Source organism: Ovis aries, unplaced genomic scaffold, assembly GCF_016772045.2.
Source record: "Ovis aries strain OAR_USU_Benz2616 breed Rambouillet unplaced genomic scaffold, ARS-UI_Ramb_v3.0 scaffold_85, whole genome shotgun sequence".
NCBI classification, from domain to species: domain Eukaryota; kingdom Metazoa; phylum Chordata; class Mammalia; order Artiodactyla; family Bovidae; genus Ovis; species Ovis aries.
The window spans coordinates 1,096,042-1,114,321 of NW_024599827.1; the positions used below are offsets into that span (position 1 = coordinate 1,096,042).

Genomic DNA, 18,280 nt, shown 5'->3' on the forward strand with positions numbered 1-18,280 from the left:
GTGCGACCCCATAGACGGCAGCCCACCAGGCTCCCCCGTCCCTGGGATTCTCCAGGCAAGAACACTGGAGTGGGTTGCCATTTCCTTCTCCAATGCATGAAAGTGAAAAGCAAAAGTGAAGTTGCTCAGTCATGTCCAACTTAGCGACCCCACGGACTGCAGCCTACCAGGCTCCTCCATCCATGGGATTTTCCAGGCAAGAGTACTGGAGTGGGGTGCCATTGCAGAATTTAAAACTTTTGTTCTGCAAATGACTATAAGAAGGGGTTAAAAAACCTAGGGACTACCCTGGTGGTCCAGTGGTTACAAATCCTCCTTGTAATGTAGGGGATGGGGGTTTGATATCTGGTGAGGGAACTAAGATCCCATATGTCATGGGAATACCAAGCCTGCAAGCAGCAACTACTAGCCATTGGGCTCAGGAGCCCTCACATCACAATGAGGGAACACCATGAACTGCAACAAAGACCCAGCACAGCCAAAAAACAAAATCAAACTACAGACCAGGAGAAAAGCATTTGTGAACCACATAGCCCATAAAAGGAATTCTAACATACCAAAATTGAAGAAAGTAGGGAAAACCACTAGACCATTCAGGTATGACCTAAATCAAATCCCTTATGATTATACAGTGGAAGTGAGAAATAGATTTAAGGGACTAGATCTGATAGACAGAGTGCCTGATGAGCTATGGACAGAGGTTTGTGACATTGTACAGGAGACAGGGATTAAGAACATCCCCATGGAAAAGAAATCCAGTGCTCGCTTCGGCAGCACATATACTAAAATTGGAACGATACAGAGAAGATTAGCATGGCCCCTGCGCAAGGATGACACGCAAATTCGTGAAGCGTTCCATATTTTTACATTTCTCCAAAGAAGACATACGGATGGCTAACAAACACATGAAAAGATGCTCAACATCACTCATTATTAGAGAAATGCAAATCAAAACCACAATGAGGTACCACTTCACACCAGTCAGAATGGCTGCGATCCAAAAATCTGCAAGCAATAAATGCTGGCGAGGGTGTGGAGAAAAGGGAACCCTCCTACACTGTTGGTGGGAATGCAAACTAGTACAGCCACTATGGAAAACAGTGTGGAGATTCCTTAAAAAATTGCAAATAGAACTACCTTATGACCCAGCAATCCCACTTCTGGGCATACACACCGAGGAAACCAGAATTGAAAGAGACACATGTACCCCAATGTTCATTGCAGCACTGTTTATAATAGCCAGGACATGGAAACAACCTAGATGTCCATCAGCAGATGAATGGATAAGAAAGCTGTGGTACATATACACAATGGAGTATTACTCAGCCGTTAAAAAGAATTCATTTGAATCAGTTCTGATGAGATGGATGAAACTGGAGCCGATTATACAGAGTGAAGTAAGCCAGAAAGAAAAACACCAATACAGTATACTAACACATATATATGGAATTTAGGAAGATGGCAATGACGACCCTGTATGCAAGACAGGGAAAGAGACACAGATGTGTATAACGGACTTTTGGACTCAGAGGGAGAGGGAGAGGGTGGGATGATTTGGGAGAATGACATTCTAACATGTATACTATCATGTGAATTGAATCGCCAGTCTATGTCTGATGCAGGATGCAGCATGCTTGGGGCTGGTGCATGGGGATGACCCAGAAAGATGTTATGGGGAGGGAGGTGGGAGGGGGGTTCATGTTTGGGAATGCATGTAAGAATTAAAGATTTTAAAATTTTAAAAATTAAAAAAAAAAAAAACATAAAAAAAAAATAAAAAAAATAAACTAAATGAAAAAAAAAAAAAAAAAGAAATCCAAAAAAGCAAAATGGCTGCCTGAAGAGGCCTTACATAGCTATGAAAAGAAGAGAAGCAAAAAGCAAAGGAGAAAAGGAAAGATATTCCCATCTGAATGCAGAGTTCCAAAGAATAGCAAGGAGAGATTTGAAAAAAAAAAAAGCCTTCCTCAGTGATCAATGCAGAGAAATAGAGGAAAAAAACAGAATGGGAAAGACTACAGATCTCTTCAAGAAAATTAGAGATACCAAGGGAACATTTCATGCAAAGATGGGGCTCAATAAAGGACAGAAACGGTATGGGCCTAACAGAAGCAGAAGATATTAAGAAGAGGTGGCAAGAACACACAGAAGAACTGTACAAAAAAGATCTTCATGACCCAGATAATCACGATGGTGTGATCACTCACCTAGAGCCAGACATCCTGGAATGTGAAGTCAAGTGGGCCTTAGAAAGCATCACTATGAACAAAGCTAGTGGAGGTGATGGAATTCCAGTGGAGCTATTTCAAATCCTGAAAGACGAAGCTGTGAAAGTGCTACACTCAATATGCCAGCAAATTGGAAAATTCAGCAGTGACCACAGGATTGGAAAAGGTCAGTTTTCATTCCAATCCCAAAGAAAGGAAATGCCAAAGAATGCTCCAACTACCACACAATTGCAGTCATCTCACACACTAGTAAAGAAATGCTCAAAATTCTCCAAGCCAGGTTTCAGCAATACCTGTATGCAGGTCAGGAAGCAACAGTTAGAACTGGACATGGAACAACAGACTGGTTCCAAATAGGAAAAGGAGTATATCAAGGCTGTATATTGTCACCCTGCTTATTTAACTTCTATGCAGAGTACATCATGAGAAACACTGGGCTGGAAGAAGCACAAGCTGCAATCAAGATTTCCAGGAGAAATATCAATAACCTCAGATATGCAGATGACACCACCCTTATGGCAGAAAGCTAAGAGGAACTAAAAAGCCTCTTGATGAAAGTGAAAGAGGAGAATGAAAAAGTTGGCTTAAAGCTCAACATTCAGAAAATGAAGATCACGGCATCTGGTCCCATCACTTCATGAGAAATAGATGGGGAAACAGTGGAAACAGTGTCAGACTTTATCTTTTGGGGGCACCAAAATCACTGCAGATGGTGATTGCAGCCATGAAATTAAAAGATGCTTACTCCTTGGAAGGAAAGTTATGACCAACCTAGATAGCATATTCAAAAGCAGAGATATTACTTTACCAACAAAGGTCCGTCTAGTCAAGACTATTGTTTTTCCAGTGGTCATGTATGGATGTGAGAGTTGGACTGTAAAGAAAGCTGAGCACCGAAGAATTGATGCTTTTGAGCTGTGGTGTTGGAGAAGACTCTTGAGAGTCCCTTGGACTACAAAGAGATCCAACCAGTCCATCCTAAAGGAGATCAGCCCTGGGTGTTCATTGGAAGGACTGATGTTGAAGCTGAAACTCCAAGACTTTGGCCACCTCATGCGAAGAGTTGACTCATTGGAAAAGACCCTATTGCTGGGAAGGATTGAGGGCAGGAGGAGAAGGGGATGACAGAGGATGAGATGGCTAGCTGGCATCACTGACTCAATGAACGTGAATCTGAGTGAACTCTCGGAGTTGGTGATGGACAGGGAGGCCTGGCATGCTGCGATTCATGGGGTCACAAAGAGTCAGACACGGCTGAGCAACTGAACTGAACTTAAATGAAGTAAATTCCTTTACATAAATTCACCTTGTGTGTGTATGCTAAGTCATTTCAGTAGTGTCCAGCTGTTTGTGACCCTATGGATCGTAGCCCACCAGGCTCCTCTGTCTTTGGGATTCTCCAGGCAAGAATACTGGAGTGGGTTGCTGTGTCCTCCTCCAGGGGATATTCCCGACCCAGGGATTGAACCCATGTATCTTTTGTCTTTTGCATCAGCAGGTGTGTTCTTTACCACTAGCACCACCTGGGAAGAAAAATTCACCCTACTATCAATGAATAAAGAAGAAAGAATCTATGAATTATGAATACTGAACACATATTAGGGCTCCATTTGCACTTTTACTGTCAATAGGGAGGGCTGGCGTGCTGCGATTCATGGGGCCGCAAAGAGTCAGACATGACTGAGCGACTGAATTGAACTGAACTAGTCTTATACTGCTGCTGCTAAGTTGCTTCAGTCGTGTCCAACTCTGTGCAACCCCATAGACGGCAGCCCACCAGGCTCCCCCGTCCCTGGGATCCTCCAGGCAAGAATACTGGAGTGGGTTGCCATCTCCCTCTCCAATGCACGAAAGTGAAAAGTGAAAGGGAAGTCGCTCAGTCGTGTCCTACTCCTACTGACCCCATGGACTGCAGCCCACCAGGCTCCTCTGTCCATGGGATTTTCCAGGCAAGAATACTGGAGTGGGGTGCCATTGCCTTCTTCGAGTCTTATACTAGTTTTTCATTAAGATGACTTTCTATCTTGACCTCAGGGATTGTCAGTCAATGGATTCATTCACTGAATCTCAGAATTATGTGTTAACCTCACAATCTTAAATTACAAAGCTCTCAGCTCAGTAAGTATTTCCACATGACAGTTTAAAAAAGCTTCCCAGGTGGCACTAGTGGTAGACAACCTGCCTGCCAATGCAGGAGACGTGGGTTGGACTCCTGGGTCGGAGAGATCCCCTGGAGGAGGACACAGCAATGCACTCCAGTATTCTTGCCTAGAGAATTTCATGGACAGAGGAACCTAGCAGGCTGTGGACTATGGGGTTACAAATAGTTGTACATGATTGAATCAGCTTAGCACCTGCACATGTCCTATGCACCATGGGTCTGTTTTTTACTATTTATTTATTTATGTGGCTGTGCTGGGTCTTAGTTGCAGCTTGCAGGATCTTTAGTTGCGACATGCAGGATCTAGTTCCATGACCAGGGATCAAACCCAGGCCCCCTGCAGCAGGAGCACAGTTTTAGCCACTGGACCACCAGGGAGGTTCCTCCACGTGTCTTTTGAAAGACAAGCTTCCTTTGGTAACTGCTGAAGTGGAAAAAAACTCAACATCTGTCTGTGCTGGCAAGGAAGAACCTTGGGAGCCAAAGCTCCCTTGATACACCTTGTGTCCTGGGGTGGGCATCAAAGAAGATCAACTGACAATACAGGAACAAATCAGCAGTGAGGTCAAAAAGAACAGAGACGTGTGGCCTGTCACACTTGAGGGATTCACTGAAGTCCCGCTGTAGAAAGATGAAGGGTTATATCAGCATATAATACGTCTTGCTCTGTCTGTGTACATATATGTGTATGTGCCTATCTATTAGACACTTTAATCAATTAACTACAAAATAAAGTGAGGCCAGTTCACTCCCTAGCATGGATTGGGCTGTTTCCCAACCCTCGTCCCCAGTCTTTCAGTTGTCTTTCAGAGTGTCTGGTTGCTCCTAGATGTCCATCAACAGAGGAATGGGTAAAGAAGATGTGGTACCTATATGCAACGGGATATTACTCAGCCATAAAAAGGATCGACACAGTGCTATTTGCAGGGATGTGGATGGACCTAGAGCCTGTCATACAGAGTGAAGTAAGTCAGAAAGAGAAAACAAATATTGTATATTAATGCATATATGTGGAATCTAGAAAAACGGTATAAATGACCTTAATTGCAAAGCAGAAACAGAGTCATGAATATAGAGAACAAACTTATGGATATCAAGGGGGATGAAATGGGAGACTGGGACTGGCATATATATACACTACTATGTATAAGATAGATAATTAATGAGAACCTGCAGTACAGCACGGACCTCTGCTCAACGCTCTGTGGTGACCTAAGTGTAACCTAAAAAAAAAGTGGATACAGGTAAACGTATCACTGATTCATTTTGCTGTACAGCAGACACTAACACAACATTGCAAAGAAACTGTATTCCAATAAAAATTTTCATAAATAAAAACCAACTAGAAAACCAGCAGCAAAAAATAAGAAAGTGTCTGGGGAAATTCCCTGGAAGTCAAGTGGTTAAGACTTGGAGCTTCCACCGTAGGGGATTTCGATCCCTGTTTAGGCAACTAAGAGCCAAATGCCGAAAAGTGCAGCCCCAAAATGAAAAAAATTATTTTTAAAGTGTCTGGTTGCTAAGAACCTCCTAAGGATCCACAAGGAATCAGCCAGATGCAGAGTGGGCATCACCCGGCAAATGGCCTCCCTGCATCAGGGGCTGCACAGAGCCCGTCAGAGCACAGCCCCTGGCCGCTGCACGCGTTCCTTCCCTGCTCAGTGCACCGAATGCTTTCCCGGCTCTGATGAGGGGAGCTCCTAACACATCCCAGAAAGTGTTTACAGAGTGAGCAGCCCCGGGTGCCCCTCCTCCCAGAGTTATGACCACAGATGCCTGCCACATGCCAGACCTTCCAGGGACCGGGTGGAGGGCCTGCAGGTCAGTCTGGAGCCCCTAGGTTTCCTCCAAGATGTCAGGCCACCAAGCCTGTCCTGAGGAGGGAAGCAAAGGACTGGCTGGGGTCCTGGGAGGGCCTGCAGTCCTCAGAGAGCCACAGAGGTAGGGAGTAAGCATATTCCACATATACGCTGGTGTCCTACCAACCACCACTTCATGGAAAGGAAGCTCCACGTTCTCAGTATGAAGTGTTTGCACTGAAAGGAATTTCACTTTAACAGCTTCAGGGCGTTGGGCCCACTTCCTTCTGCCCATTCCAATAATTCCTGCTTCTCTTCCGTTTCAGCATCAGTGAAGGGTGACTACAATAATCGCCAGCAAATGAACAACCCTTTCTCCAGAAGGATGGTCATGCCCCCATGCATCCAGTCTGGCTCCTCCCCATCGCTGGCTTCCACCTTCCATCCCAGCAAGGGAACAGTCATCCCCTGGGCATCCCCAGAGAACCAAACCAAGCAGGAAAAGGGTCTTCACAGTCCCTGCCTGTACCCCAGGGCTTTCTCCTTTCCAAACTCTCCTAGAGTCTTGCCCCCCAGATTTCACTGAGCACCAAGTCTTGCTTATAGTTTTATCCCCCTCCCTGACTGGCACCTTATTTGGGAGACTGTAATATGTAGGGGTCTCTCTTTTCATAACTTATAGTCGTTGTTGTTCAGTCCTTAAGTCGTGTCTGACTCTTTGTGACCCCATGGACTGCAGCACACCAGGCTCCTCTGTCCTCCACTATCTCCTGGAGTATGCTAAATTCATGTCCATTCAGTGGGTGATGCTATCGAACCATCTCATCCTCTGCCACCCTCTTCTCCTCCTGCCCTCAATCTTTTGCAGCATCAGAGTCTTTTCTAATGAGTCAGCTCTTCGAAGCAGGTGGCCAAAGTATTGGAGCTTCACCTTCAGCAATAGTTCTTCCAATGACTATTCAGGGTTGATTTCCTTTAGAACCGACTGGTTTGACCTCCTTATAGACTCATTTCTTATTCACTGTATAACACAGCTTAACATGGACCTTTAAATGAGCACACCACCACTCAGAATTCCCTGCTCTCATAGCCAAGGTGGCCATTTCTACCTAGATTTAAGGGTGACAGTTCTTTATTTTATTGGAGCATAATTGCTTTACAATGTTGAGTTAGTTTCTGCTGTACAATGAAGTGAATCAGCTATATGTATACACACATCACCTCTGTCTTGGACCTCCTTCCCACCCACCCCCACCTCACCCCTCTAGGTTAACAGAGAGCACCCAGCTGAGTTCCCTGTGCTATACAGCAGCTTCCCACTAGCTATCTATTTCACACATGGTAGTTTCACTTTCATGCATTGGAGAAGGAAATGGCAACCCACTCCGGTGTTCTTGCCTAGAGAATCCCAGGGACAGAGGAGCCTGGTGGGTCACCATCTATGGGGTCACACAGAGTCGGACACAACTGACGCAACTTAGCAGCAGCAGTGTATATATGTTAATGGTGACAGAGTTTAAAATGTCTGGACTGCTACTAAACTGACAACATTGTTTAGGAATATCAAATGCTGGTGGCTATACAGTGAGGGGGCTTCTTTGGTAGCCCAGGTATTAAAGATTACCCACCTGCAGTGTAGGAGACTTGGGTTTGATCCCTGCATGGGGAAGATCCCCTGGAGAAGGGAATGACAATCCATTCCATTAGTCTTGCCTGGGCAATCCCATGGACAGAGGAGCCTGGTGGGCTACAGTCCATGGGGTTGCAAAGAGTCAGACGAACACACACACACACACACACACACACACACACACACACACACACACAGAGTGAGAAGGGCCTTCTCCTAAGTCACGAGTGGGAGTATGAACAGGCACAACTTGGTAATTAAGAAAAATACTTGTGAATAAACATGTTGAAGATTTCATTATTTATCCTAATAAACTAAAAAGCAACCAAGAGGCAAGATCAGAAAATAGGAAAGCAGGGTTCAATCTCAGCTGACACCTGGACCCATTATTCCTCTTCAGGAAAGAATGAGCTCTGTGAACAAAAACAGCTAGACAAGGAATTGGTGAGTTCCTGAAGACAAAGATCAGTAAAAGCAAAGGGGGAAAAAATAAAGATACAGACCATTGCCCTCTAGAACTAAACAGGAATTAGTGTGGAGCGCGAGGAGACAGAAAGAACCGATCAAGAAAGAAAAGGGATACAGGAGAACAACACTACTTAACACAGAGCATAAAATTCACTGTCCAGTATTCACAGAAGTTTAGAAAAAATGAATTGTTAAATATGCTTGCCACATTCATAAAATGGAGCACTTCGAAACTGGGCATTGAAAAACTTAAAGCTTTACAGGCTGCATACTCTTGAGGAAAGAAAAGATCAGAAATTAAAGCAAAATAATTTACAAATTTGTTTGAAAAATGACATAATACTTCCTTTTCCTCTGTCCTATAAAATTTCTAACTTAAAAAATATATATATATATGTATTTATTTATTTATTTGGCTGTGCTAGGTCTTAGTTTGCAGCACGCAGGATTTTTAGTTGCAGCATGCAAAATTTTAGCTGTGGCATGAAGGACCTAGTTCCCTGACCAGGGATTGATCCCAAGCCCCCTTCAATGGAAGCACAAAGTCTTAGCCCCTGGACCATCAGGGAAGTCCAAAAAATTTTTCAATTTGTTTATATGGAAGACTTCTAGAAAAAGGTAAATTACCAAAATTGATTAAAGAAGCAGGAGAAAACCTGAATAATCCAATAATCACAGAAAAATGTTTAAAAAGTTGTCAAAGAACTACTTCCCTGAAAAGATCTTGGGTCCCATTTACTATTAAGGTAAAACTACCATTTATTTTGCTTTCAAACCTTCCAAGAATAGGTTATTCCTGTGCTATATAAACTGATCCAGAAAAGGAAAAAATGATGGAAAATGTTCCAATCCATTTTACAAAGTTAACAAAAATTTTGATATTAAAAACCTGGGAAATATAGCACCAACCAACATTACTTATGAACACAGATGTAGTACTTTTCAACAAAATATTTGCAAACCAAATCCAGCTGAATATTAAAAAGGCAGTATGCCATGGCCAAGTACAGTTAATGCCGGGAACACAAGGAGGATTCAGTATTAGAAAACCTATTAATATGATTCATCATGGTAGAAGGTCAGAGAAGGAGAAGAATATGATCATCTAGATAGTTCTGAAGAACCTTAATAATCAATTGTGTTGGAAACTGTAGCTTTAAATGGAAACCACTGGCAATAGTTGGTTCAGTGAGGGGACACAGCACCCCAGGAAAGCAGGCTACACTAGGTGACGGCCAACCAGAATTTAAAAGCTGTGCTAGGAGCCTCATTTTTCAACCCCCTCCTTCCAGCCAAATATCAGACGAGGAGATCAACATGCACAAAAGTAACCCTAGAATGGGGACTGTGAACTAAGGCACTGTTTGTTTTTTTCAAACTGTAAACACGGCCCATTAATGGGCGATGAAATTCATTGGGTCTTAGCCAGCCATTTTTTCATAGAATCGCTTGGAATGGAATGGATATAAAAGACAAATACCATAGTGAACCACTCTTGGAAAGAATTAGCATTGTTTTCTGAAACTTTCGTTCCAGAAATATGAATGCATAGTTATATACATGACTTGAGTCATGATGTTAAAGGCACTTTGACAGACATAGAGAACAAATGTATGGACACCAAGGAGGAAGAGGAGGTGGGATGGAGTGGGAGACTGGGACTGACACAGATACACAGCTGCTGCTGCTGCTAAGTCGCTTCAGTCATGTCTGACTCTGTGCGATCCCAGAAATGGCAGCCCACCAAGCTCCCCCATCCCTGGGATTCTCCAGGCAAGAACACTGGAGTGGGTTGCCATTTCCTTCTCCAATGTACGAAAGTGAAAAGTGAAAGTGAAGTCACTCAGTCATGTCTGACTCCTAGTGACCCCCATGGACTGCAGCCTACCAGGCTCCTCTGTCCATGGGATTTTCCAGGCAAGAGTACTGGAGTGGGGTGCCATTGCCTTCTCCAACACAGATACACTACCATGTATAAAATAGGTAACTAATGAGAACTACTGTATAGAAAAGGGAACTCTACTCAGTGCTGTGTGGTGACCTAAATGGGAAGGAAATTCAAAAAAAGAGGAGATGTATGTATACATATGGCTGATTCACTTTGCTGTACAGCAGAAACCAACACAACACTGTAAAGCAACTACCTTCCAATTTTTAAAAATCTTTCAAAAATAAAAAGTTTTTAAAAATAAAATGTACTTCCTCCTGTGGGCTACAGTTAAAAAGCTGAAGCAACACTGAACTAGGGGATTAAGAGGAATCAATTTTTAAATTTCTACTTGCTACAGACTAAAGTCTAGGGCTAGAGTTAAAATTATGAGTGAGACAGAGAAGGCTGAGCACTGAAGAATTTATGCTTTTGAAATGTGGTGCTGAAGAAGACTCTTGAGAGTCCCTTGGACTGCAAGGAGATCAAACTAGTCAACCCTAAAGGAAATCAGTCCTGAGTATTCATTGGAAGGATTGATGCTGAAGCTCCAATACTTTGGCCACCTGATGCAAAGAGCTGACTCACTGGAGAAGACCCTGATGCTAGGGAAGACTGAAGGCAGCAGAAGGGGGCAACGGAGCATGGAATGATTAGATAGCATCACCGACTCAATGGACACGAATTTGAGCAAACTTCAGGAGATAGTGGGGGACAGAGGAGCCTGGCGTGCTGTGGTCCACGGGGCTCAAGAAGCCAGACACAACTTAGCGACTGAGCAACAGTGACAAGACAGGAAGGAAGGTGTCATAACCTCCCACTCTAATAGGCACACCGACCTCATGACGGAAAGCCACTAGCTTCATGTCATGAGGTGAGCCCTGGCCACAGCTCCTCATTACTGAAACTCTTCCCAATTCAGGAACAGTAGTTTGTGACGGTGGTGTCAGCGTAGCTACTGAAGCTTGCTCTCTGGTACCATATTACCTCAAGGCAAAACCTGGCTTTGCCAGATTAGAATAGATTATTCAAAAATATTCACTCCCACCCCTCATTCCACACATACAGACGATCTCTAAGGGAGGAGCATACTTGCCCACTCAATAATTTTGTTGGGATTTTTGGGGGGGAGGCTTATAATTTAGGTAGCTTTATTTTTTATCTAAATTAATTTTTATTGGAGTATAGTTGTTTTACAATGTTGTTCCTGCTGCACAGCAAAGTGAATCAGCTATACATGTGCACATATCCCCACTTTTTTGGATTTCTTTTCCATTTACGTCACCACAGAGCATTAAATAGAGTTTCCAGTGGTATACAGTAGGCTCTCATTAGTTATCTATGGTGCCTTTCGGAAGTGAGAATGAGTTTGTTTAAGGGCTTCCCTGGTGGCTCAGACAGTAAAGCGTCTGCCGGCAATGCAGGAGACCCAGGTTTGATTCCTGGGTCAGGAAGATCCCCTGGAGAAGGAAACGGCAACCCACTCCAGTACTCTTGCCTGGAGAATCCCATGGACAGAGGAGCCTGGTGGGCTACAGTCCACGGGGTTGCCAAGAGTCGGACACGGCTGAGCGACCTCACCTCACCTCACCTTATACATAGTAGTGTATGCATGCCAATCCCAACCTCCCCATTCATCCCTCCCCCAGCTCCCCTTCTGGTGCCCATACATTCTCGACGCTCTCTCTGTGTGTTCCCCGCCTGTGTGTTCTCTATGTCTGTGTCTCTATTTATGCTTTGCAAATAAGTTAATCTGTACCATTTTTCTAGATTTCACATATAAGCAGTATTATACAATATTTGTTTTTCTCTTTCTGACCTACTTCACTCTGTATGAAACTCTCTAGGTCCATCCACATCTCTCAAAATGGCATTACGTCATCCTTCTTGTGGCTGAGTAATAGTCCATTGTATTCCATTGTGTATATATACACCAATCTTCTTTATCTAGCCCACTCCAATAATTTTGGGCTTGGCCATATAACCTGCTCTGTCCTTCCCTCTGACAGTCTTCTACATGAGTTGCTTTGGCCAGTGGGATTTTACAGAAATGACATAAGCAGAATGCATAAGGAAAACGCTTGTAGTCTTGGCCTTGCTTTCATGTGTCTCTTTCATCACCAAGAGAAGAACATCCTCTTCTTAGCCTGCTAGTCTGCTGAGAAAGATGACAGACCATGTGGGACAGAGGCTCATTAAAAGAGAATCCCTGTTGGAGCAGAACCCTCACAAGATTCATGCATACAAAGTTTTAAAAATAGAAACAAATACAAGAAAAATGCAAGCAATGAACATGTCTCACTAGATAAATTACTCAAAATAAATTATAAAGAATCTGATCTTGCTTTTAAAAAGTTCAAGAAGTAATACAAGAGTTTAAAAAAAAAACATTTTTTTCTGTCACAACATTGTAAAGCAATTATACTCCAATTTTAAAAAATAAATACAAGTAAACATTTTAAGATGACAGAAGAAGTGAGTTTAGCCAAAAAATGGCAAAAGTAAAAACATTACAGATTTGAAGAGCACACTAAAATAAAAAAACCTTTCTGGAAACACATGTACATGCTTATGAAGGTTAAAAATTATCTACATTATGTCCAGATGAGAATATGGACTTCAGGATAAGGAAGAAATCATGTACATATCATGGCAGAAAAGCGAGACACAAACAAGGGTTAAAAATCAGATTGGCCCCAAGTTCTCTTCCCTAATACTCTAATCAGTGCCAAAAACTGCAGCACCAAGATTTACAAAGACCTGAAGAAAAAGAGCGAGAAAAGTTGTATTCGACTGTGTTGTTGAATTGTTTCTGTTCTTATTGAGAAACATTAACTGCACGTTTGTTAGGTGTCCTTTGTTACCATCTAGTTTTAATCCTGTGTGTTTCCAGTTCATCTCCGAGAGTACTCGTCCTGTACCCAAAGCCTGTCCCCAGTTGCTTACTGCACTGCATTCACTTACTTCTGTCCTAGGATCGACTGTTTGCTGGAGAACAGCAGGACATGAGGTGTGAGACAGGGAATGGACCAGACTAGTCAACAGCTTCCATACCGCATTGGTGCCTGACTCCTTCTCTTATCAAAGATGCTCTTTCCTTCTCTCTAGAGTCACATCTTCCTTTTATTTTCAAAATTCAACAGTTGTGAGATTCTCAAGAAACCCCCTGGGACTTCCCTGGTGGTCCAGTGGTTAAGAATTGGCCTTGCAGTGCAGGGGACACAGGTTTGATCCCTGGTCGGGGAACCAAGACCCCACATGACTTGAGGCAATGAGCAGCAAGGAAGAACCTGTGTGCCACAGCTGTCTCAACGCAGCGAAATAAATAAATAAATACTTTAAAAAGAGAAAGAGACTTCTAGAGTAGGTAACTTGAAAATTTTAAATGTCGGTTCATCAAAAAAACATAAATAAAATGAAAATATTAATGATACAACAGAGAAATCATTTGCAATATATTAGGTACAAAAGACTAATATTCTTTATCTATAAAAGGCACACACAGGTTAATGAGAAATTCTTAGTTGAAAAATGGGCAAAAATATGAAAATAAAATCTTTTATTCTATTTCTAATGCCTCAAAGAGACCATGCACAAAAGCAGTAATACAATTGGCCCTAAAGTATTTTTAAGAATCTCTCGCTACTAAGATTTCCTTAAATCTTATACTGCCAACTATTGCGAAGTAAGATGACATTTTTATAGATCCTTTCTGAAAGGCAATTAGAAAAATTATTTATTCATTTGGCTGTGCTGAGTCTTAGTTGTGACTGACACAAGCTATCTGCAGTCTTCATTGTGACATGTGGTATATTTAGTTGTGGCATTTGGGATCTATTTCCCTGACCAGGGATCAAACATGGGCCCCTGTATTGGGAGCTTACAGTCTTAGCCACTGAACCACCAGGGAAGACCCAAGAAAAGCAATTTGATAGCATAAATCAAAGGTCTTACAACTGCACCAGGTTCCTGACCCCAAGATTTTGCTTCAACAAATACATTTTCCTAGAAATGTATTCAAAGAAAATAATCACAAATATGAGCAAAGAGGATCTGCAAACATATTTTCATAGCAGTATTATTTGCAACTTCAAAAAAACTAATGAACTTAAATGTTCAGCAGTAAAGAATCAGTTAACAAAATATAGCACACCAAGTGATGCAATATTATGAAGACATTAAATATTATAATGTGATAATAATATAAAAATGTCTTATGAAATATGCCTTATATTGTTAAATCTTTACAAAGTTATCCAAATACAGTGTAATCACTTTTTAAAAGATATATATATATGCTACTACTAAGAATATTGGAAATATATACAACAAAATCCCAACAGCTGTCAGAATGAAAGGTGATTCTATTCATCTTTGTCCTTTCCGGTATTTTCCACATTTTTTTATGAGTATGTTTCGTGCTTTTAAATCAGAAGAAAAAAAATGGAAATTTCAAAAGACAGAGTGAAGGGAATTCAGAGTCCTTTAATACTAACAATGAGTTTTTATTAATAAAATACTTATTCTTCCTTTTAAAAAAATTTTTTTCAACATAACATGTTATTATATTTATAAATGAAAGCTTAGGGAACAAATGCATTTCTGAGTATTTGACCACAATAATTTATAGCATACATTGGCTGGAGCTGTTCAGTGCTGACAAATTCCAGAAAGTAATTGCATAAAATACTTGGAGAGGAAATTGCTTTATGCTTCCATGCTATTTATGGAAATTAGCATCTTTGTAAAAATAAACTGAGAGCAATCACAATCATAGACCTTGAAATGTGGTTTCCATAAGATGTTAGCTTTGCTGCTTTAAGACCCATTAGCAATGTGGAGAGGAAACACTGCCTGGTTGTTTTTTCTTTTTTTCCTGTTATGAAACTGTTGCATATAATTGTTTTTTTCCTCTTGGATCCTTAATCCCTCCCTTTCTCCTGACGGCTGCCCTTTGGAATGCATATGCACTGAAGTATTCACTTTGCTCCTTAAAACCTTTCCAATGACCCTGTTCCCTTCTCAAAGAGTATTACCTATTTTCTTTATTCAGTGCCTCACCTTTTGCAATTTACAGCTTGCCCCAGAATGACTCCTTCAAACAGAACTGACAATTTCCCAAGATTGGGGTGAAATTTTCACCCCTCTGTGTTCCTAAAGCAAGCTCAAAACCTAAAGGAATCTTCCATACTTCCTTTGTTCTCTATCAGTCCCACATACTCACTAGTCAAGATCTATCCCTTCAGGCTCTGAAATGGTGCCCAGAATCACACCCTCTGGTCAATGACTAACTCCCTGACCCCTCTCCCCACTTAACTCCCATCTCCCACCCCATGTACTCTTGTGAACAGTTAAAGTTCTCATCATTACCAACCTGCACTGGTACCAACAATGTACCAAGCATCTCTGACTTGAATGTGCTCCTAGTGGTCCAATGGAATCATTCTAAAATTTTTAAAATATTTATTTATTTAGTTCTTTGGCTGTGCCACATCTTATTTGCAGCACACAGGATCTGGGATATTTAGTTCCAGCATGCGAACTCTTCGTCGTGGTATGGGAGATCCAGTTCCCCAACCAGGGACTGAATCTGGACCCCCTGCATTGGGAGTGTGGAGTCTTAGCCACTGGACCAGCAGGGAAGTCTCTCCAAAGGAGTCTTAATAGCATCTTTCCCATCACCTCCTGATCAACGCCCAAAGCTTCTGTACTGCCCATTGAGCCAAGCCCTCTTTATCATTTATTTATTTAGCATGCTCGGCAAGGTCCTCTCTAGTGTAGCCACAGAGTAACTTTGTTCATCCTTACTTCATACTCCATGCTGTTAAATATCTTACTCTTCAAATTTAGTGTCAGTAGAAACCAAGAGGACAAAACCGAATGAAGAACCATTTCTGAGATGGAAAAAGGGAAGTTGAGGGGTACGGGGCAGGGGCAACAGAGAAGAGGGTCTCCAGAGAGATCCCAGGAGTCTGGGTCAAATGAGCAGAACGTGGAGAATCCGGGCACTGAGACAGAGCTGGGTGGGTGGGGAGGACTTCTGTTTAGGAAGTGCTGAGGCCTCCAAGGGATATCCTGGTGGAAGCATGCAGCAGTTTATGGATATATTAATCTGCAGCTCATGGAAGAGGCAGGCGGAAATCTCTCAGAGATACTGGGCCTCTTCCATTTTAGTGAGGTCACCAAGAAGAAAGGAAGAAAGAGAGAGCGAGAAGAAGGGAGGGAGGGAGGAAGAAAGAAAGGGAGAGAGGGAAAAAAAACGAGAGAGGGAGGGAGGGAGGGAGGGAGGAAAGGAGGAAGGAAGGAAAAGAGAGAACAAGAGAGAGAGGAAGAAAGAGAAACAAAGGAAGGGAGAAGGAAGGGAGAAAGAGAGAAAAGGAGGAAGGGGGGGAAGGAAGTTATTAAAATTGTGTTTTATTTCCAATGTTTACATTTAACAGTTGATGTAAAAATACACTTTTTTATCTTTTCAATGTAGATATAATCCTATTTGAAGAGAATATTAAAAGCCTATCTTTGAAAGCCTGAATCACTATGAGACCTGACTGCTCAGATGATAACCCCAGGCAGGAGCCTCTGGAGAGAAAAACCAGCAGTGATTGGGGCTGCCCGGGGAGAGCGTGTGGACAGACAGAGAACGGGGCGAACAGCAGAACTCTGGAACTAAGCAGCTTTTAGAAACAGCCAGAAACAAGACGATGGCTCAGGTGGTAAAGAATCCTCCTGCCAGTGCGGGAGACGCTGGTTCAGTCCTCGGGTCAGGAATATCGCCTGGAGGAGGAAATGGCAACCCACTCCAGTATTCCTGCCTGGGAAATCCCATGGACAAAGGAGCCTGGTGGGCTATAGTCCATACGGTTGCAAAGAATCAGAAACCCATGCATTCAAATAAGTGATCAAAAATGTTCACTTGTTGTTGCTGTTGTTTAGTTGCCAAGTTGTGTCTGACTCTTTGCGACCCTGTGGGCTGTAGCTCGCAAGGCTCCTCTGTCCATGGAATTCTCCAGGCAAGAATACTGAAGTGGGTTGCCATGCCCTCCTCCAGGGGATCTTCCCGACCACCCAGGGATTGAACCTGTGTCTCTTGCATTGGCAGGCAGATTCTTTACCACTGCAGCACCGGGGAAGCCCCAGCCCTAGGACTAGAACCAATTAAAATTGGTTCTATCAATTAAAATCGGTATCTATCAAAATAGTCACATGGACCTTTCTCAATGCCAAAACACTGGAATTTAGGAGGCAGAGCAGATGACAAAGAGGATCTAAGTATCCACATTCTAAAGGGAACTACCAGGCTTTCCCTGGAGGTCCAGTGGTTAAGATTTGCCTTCCACTGCAGGGGGTGCAGGGTCAGTCCCTCATCAGGAAGCTAAGGGCCCACATGCCTTGTGGCCAAAAAACCAAAACAGAAGCAATATTATAAAAAATTCAATAAAGACTTTTTAAAAAATGGTCCACATCAAAAAAAACTTTAAAAAAAGTATAAGAAAAAATAAAGAGAACTACCAACGTAAGGTGGATCTCACCCTTAGAGTTCCTTAAGAAGGATCACCAGCCAACACCCCACTCCTTCCCGTCTAAGACAGAGAACTGAGATGCACTGAAGGAAAAAAAAAAGAATCACTCATAGAATCAGGGATCCCTGCAAGGAGGGACTGTCAATCCACTCTCCAGGTGGGCATCAGCTTAGACTGGATCCACTGATCTGTCCTGGCAGAGAAAGACTGGAGAACTGAAGGGAGCTGTCCAGATAGGGAGGAGGCAGCGCTGGAGCAGCCTCTACCCCCACCATCTGCACAGCATGGATGTGAACACTGTAGCCCTCCAGGCACTTCTGTCATGGAATTCTCCAGACAAGAATACTGGAATGGGTTCCCATTTCATTCTTGAGAGGATCTTCCCAATCCAGTGATCAACTCTGAGTCTCCTGTGTCTCCTGCATTGGCAGGCAGATACTTTACCACTGAACCACCAGGGAAGCCCATGGATCAAGTGGTCAACACCAAAGGATCTGGATTCAAACCATTCTGTCAGCATCCACTCAACTGGGCTGCCTGGAAGAGGATC

General features: G+C 42.7%; 1 protein-coding gene and 1 non-coding gene across 5 annotated transcripts in view; one reads left to right on the forward strand and one right to left on the reverse strand.

The window, feature by feature from the left end:
• The window catches only part of ADAMTSL3 (ADAMTS like 3), a 381,800-nt gene that overhangs the window by 355,785 nt on the left and 7,735 nt on the right, over positions 1-18,280 (reverse strand). The gene's annotated exons all lie outside the window — the stretch shown is intronic.
• On the forward strand, positions 759-865 carry LOC114109267 (U6 spliceosomal RNA). Its single transcript, XR_003585941.1, has one exon. It is a non-coding gene; the product is annotated as a U6 spliceosomal RNA (small nuclear RNA).